The sequence below is a fragment of the Microtus ochrogaster genome, chromosome 19, assembly GCF_000317375.1.
Source record: "Microtus ochrogaster isolate Prairie Vole_2 chromosome 19, MicOch1.0, whole genome shotgun sequence".
Classification (NCBI taxonomy): Eukaryota; Metazoa; Chordata; class Mammalia; order Rodentia; family Cricetidae; genus Microtus; species Microtus ochrogaster.
In genome coordinates this window covers 15,540,017-15,545,477 of record NC_022021.1, presented here as the reverse complement: position 1 = coordinate 15,545,477, position 5,461 = coordinate 15,540,017, and positions in this window count along the sequence as shown.

Genomic DNA, 5,461 nt, shown 5'->3' with positions numbered 1-5,461 from the left:
CACCACCCCAGCCATCATGTCTACTTTAGGAAACTGAATGGTGATCGAGTGCTGCTTAGTAGAGGGACTGATGGAGACAGAGCATGGGCTCCTGCTCCTTTCTGCATCGCACACATCTGTCACTTTTCTAGCTTCCGTGGTCATATCTAGCAGCCTTCTTTAATCCTCTTAGTACCTCCGTGGGTGGTAATTCTTGGGTCATTGAGATAATTATCTTTTATGAGTCAGAGCGTTCTTCTTTCAAATGTCTATAAAGTAATATGTTCATAAAGTAATGTGTTTTTTTTGCCACCAAACTAGGAAACAGTTGAAGATACATTTACTTGTGTTTTTTCAAATCCATGCGATCCTTTAAAATATAAAAAGTAAATTAATGTTTTGCCTACATGGATATAAGTGTCCCATATGCACGCAGTGCCTGTGGAGGCCAAAAGAAGGTGTTATATGTCATGAAACTGAGTTTATTTTTTTTCCACTTCAACATTTTTTATTGTGTGGGGAATAGGACCAATTCTGTCTAGCGTAGCAGCGAATGAGGGGCAGATCTCTGCAGTCCTGTCTTCTAGTCAGTGAGTGGCAAGACTCTGCATCCCCATATGTGGTAAGAGGAGCCACGGACATCAACAATGACCACGGATGGCTGCAGCAGGTGCTGTGACACCTGACAGCAGCCCAGGCCCAGAAATTCCCATGGCCTGGGCTGAGAAGCAGGCCACTGACCCCAGCCCATTCCTCACTGCTTTCATCTCTTCAAATCCACCTCTCTACCCAGGATATAAACCATTTCATACTGCACCATATATTGGCTCACCATAATAAACCCCATCTCCCCAGCACCTTGCGGGTCGAGTTTTCTCCTCCTGGCCAGTGCCAGAAAACCCCAGGTCTGCACATGGACCTTTGTCTCCCACTTAGTTTTACAGGCACTGGGCCCGTTCCAGTCTTCTCCTCCAGGCCTGGGATGAATAGCCCCGAACCTGTATGAGGTTTTTTGTCTGCCATTCAGTCTTATGGTCACTGGGTGGGAACAGAGGTTTTGAGTTGCCATGTAGATACAGAGAACCAAACTCAGGATCTCTGGATCAACAGGAAGTGCTCTTAACCACTGAGCCATCCCTCCAATCTCCAAATAAAAGCTTTTAATTGTACAAGTTTCACTAAACATGGCAATGCATATTTGTCAGAGTAGCACTTGGGGGCTGAAGGAGGATCACAAAGCTGACAGCCAGTCTCATGGAGAAGCAAGCAATTCCGATGTCATTCACTGATGGAGGAAGGTCATTGGCTAATAAAGAAACTGCCTCGGCCCATTTGATAGACCAGCCTTTAGGTGGGTGGAGTAAACAGAACAGAATGCTGGGAGGAAGAGGAAGTGAGCAGCTCCAAAAGGCTCCAACCCAGGATGGACGTAGGCTAGAATCTTCCCAGTAAGCACACCTTGGGGTGCTACATGCATAAATAGAAATGGGAAATCAAGATATAAGAATTAGCCAGTATGAAGCTAGAGCAAATGGGCCAGGCAGTGTTTAAATGAATACAATTTGTGTGTTGTTATTTTGGGGCATAAGCTAGCCAGGCCACTGGGAGCTGGGTGGCAGAAACGCCCGTAGCTCCCACAACAATTCACTCCCTGCTATAGGCATTAAACACAAAAGGAATTCTCAGAGATCTTCACACAAACGTGTGAGCCAAGTAGCAACAAATACAAGTTTTAGGAACTAAGTATTTATTTAGTAATCGTTAGTATCTGCTCATGCACATCCCTTCTCCATCACTGGTTAGCTTCATTTCACACTATGTAGCTAAAGCAGACTATTCAGTAGTTTAAAGTCTACATGTAGAAAATACAAGCTAGACTAATACTAAGCACAAAATATAAGACAAAGCACCTATATTTAGATATAAATTAAAGATGCATATAGCCATATGCTATATATAGCTGTATATATTGATTGTTATAGATTATATTTCTAATATGTATTTATTACTATAACTGTCAAGTAATCTGTTAATATTTAGTATATATGATTTTCTATATTCGTATATTTGTCTTTGTAACTATAACCATATGTAAGTTCATTTATGTTATGTTTAATTTATTATTCCAATCTTCCCATTGTTCAGAAAATTTATAATCTAAAGATTGATGAAGTATGAAGCTAGAAGTTTTGCCTTAATTTAAAACTGGAAAGAGTTAAATTGAGAATCTTCATTGAACCCTCTTTATCAATTATGATCAAATTTGTTGCAAAATAGCACATGGATATCTTATTCTGTCACCTTTCATATTGCATTGAGAGCAGCTGTACTCTAAGTTGGTAAAGGAAGATTGTTAGATAAGTGCTTACAACTAGCCAGTGGTTTATCAATTGCTAAGATAAAAAGCCCTTGACTGAGAACCTGTCTTTCTGGAGGCAGCCAGGCAGGGGGATCCGGGCAGCAGGCAATTGGCAAAGACACACTTCTTTTGTTAAACAGACTTGAAGCTCATGAGAAAATGAGCATAACTGAGTAACTTAAAGAATTATTTTTAGTGATAATGTTGTGAGATGTTTTCAAGTAAAAAACAATTTGCGAAGTTTGTGTCTGCATTTCAGATGTTTGTCACACATCTCACTCCCTGCTCACTCTCACTCACTATGTATTTGTGTGGCCTCAGCAATAAAGAAACAAGAATGGATTGACATATCAATTTATACTGGACAGCCACACCCCAGGCACCAGTGCACAGTCAGTCTCCATTTAAATTGTAAGACTTTTTCCTAAAGTCCATGTTACATCACTTGAGAGAAACACTCGAAATTAAGTCCCCAACTTTCAGTCTAGCTTGAAGACCACTGGGGAAATCTGAGCTGGTAACCAAGTCTGCAACTTGCCCCCACAATCCTCCAGATCACCACTCCAATAATGACTACCATTTCCAAGTTACTGTAAATTGCACACAGTATCAGACATTCAGGAAAGCTCTCCTGACTCATGTTCCTTCACACACACTGTTTTCTTTTTTTTTAAATTTATTTATTTATTAAAGATTTCTGCCTCCTCCCCTCCACCGCCTCCCATATCCCTCCCCCTCCCCCAATCAAGTCTCCCTCCCTCATCAGCCCGAAGAACAGTCCAAGTTCACAGAGACCCAAATTGCAACACCGGACTGAAATCCCAAGGTCCAAATCAGGAGCAGGAGAGAGAGCACGAGCAAGGAACCCAGGACCGCGAGGGGTGCACCCACATACTGGGACATTGGGGATGATCTATTGGGAACACACACTGTTTTCTGTCAGCTGAGACTAACCCTACTGCAATTAACTTTCACACTTTAAAGATAAAACAGAATACCCAAGATATAAATGAATGCAGATCACTTCGCTGAATGTTGCCTTTCATATAAGGCAGGGAAAGATGTTCAGCCTCATGTACTTACACATCCATCTTCCTTGTCAAAATCCTGCTGGTGACTTCCCTCTCCAACACAGTTGTGGGCAAAGTGGTAATTATTGCTTAGTTAAGAGGATGCTCATTAGAAATATACAACTCACATTTGCTTCTGCTTTTCTCCCTTTGTTTCTTCCTTTTTTCCTTCTTCCTTTCTTCCTTCCTTTTCTCTCAATGCTTCTATTTCTTTAGATTCTTTTCTTCTTGTAAGTGGGGAACATCTCTCCAGACTATTCCCACAGTGTCCCATGTCAAACACATTACAAAAGTGCTAACACACTAAATAGAAATTATCTATTTAGAAACCCCTTTTCTTCTATAGCTGTCCCTGTTACGTTAAATGAAAGATGTCTATGAGGTTAAAATATGTTTAGCTACATTTCCAAACAAAGTGATTTCATGTTGTTTCATTCAAATTTCATGGAGAAAGCATATGGGCAAAAGGTTATGAATACACTCTTGGAACAAGGAAGTTTTATTGAAAAGACTATCTGTATTCTTCTGAAGACCCTCATGAGTTATCGAGGGTGGTGCATCAATGTGGGAGCGAGGCCAGACTTTCTGTGCCCTCTTTTCATGAGTCCTGCTCTTCTTCATAATGGGGCTTTTTGGTGAATCACAGCACTCATAGCTGAAGAGAGCAGAAGTGATGATTTTCACTACAAGTTCCAGGGCATCCAAAGCATCAACTTGTATCACCCAAAGAGATGGCTGTAGGGACCTAGTTTCCTCCCTCCATGTGTCTAAGAGAAAGAGATTTTGCCGTTTCATAATCAAATAAAATACAAATCAGACAGCTTGAGTGATTTGTTCACTTGATACATTTTCCAGGTTTAATGATAATCAAACCAGTGGAAGCTCAGTTTGGTTGCAGTCACTCATGAGGAAACTCTACAAATGAAGTGAACAGTTGAGACCTTTTCTAGAAAACTTGGACTCGATGCATGTTCCATGAATAATAGCTTGCTTTCTCCTTTATTTTTATCATGCTTCACTCCTATCATGTAACATATGTGAATTCCACCAGCATAGCAGTTTTTTCTTACCCTATATTCAAGAAATTAAAATCTTACTGAGTTCACTTATTTGAGACATAATTTACAGTTACCCCTAAAATTTAATAACATTCAGTAATATCCTATGGGGAAAATGTTAGAGTTAAATCTATTTCTAGGTAAAGGTAAAAATAATTCTTTTTGCTTAAACTATGCAGAGGCACTTCCTACCGGTGGGCCCACCCTGATGAGTGTAGCTCCTACCCATCACTAAAGCAACTTCTGTTTGCAACAGATGGAGACAATTACAGAAAACCACGACCAATCAAAGTGCAGAGAACAGCTGATCCCCTGGTGCCTAGCCCCCACAGGTAAAGCTCGGGAGATATTCTGGGAGGAGTAGAAAAACTGTAAAATCCAGAGACCTGGGAAGTGCTGTGAGACCGTGCCTCCTAGAAATTACAGGGAAGCTAAACTCATCATATTTTAACAATATGGCTGCCCAAAATGGCATGGACAATTTCAACAGCAACAGAGTTGCTAATATGGAAGGGGATATCTCAGGGATCCCGCCCATTGACAAAGACTACAGGCAATGAGTGACTCCTGAAAGAGGAAAATTATTCTTCTTCAGGGATGAGCCAATGCCAAGTGATAAGCCCTGAAATTAAAATTATATATAATTACATATATATATAAAACACTAAATTGAATCAGCAAACTGATTTATATATTTATGCATATATTATGTCAATAGTGATTGAAGAAAAAGAGGTCATGTATTTGAAGGGGAGCCAGAGGGACTTGAGAAGGTAGGAGTGAAGAGAGTAAAGGGGGAATGATATAATTATATTTTAATTAAAAAATAAAAGTAAATAAAATAGACACATATTTAAGTCTAGCCGTAAGGTTTTCTGAAATGATTTATTTTGATAATTGCCCTGAGCTTCTTAAACTTTGTACATCTGGTAGCAGCCTAAACTCTCCTTTGGCACCATGCTCTGCAACAGGGCTGCATTTGAAGACAGTCTAGA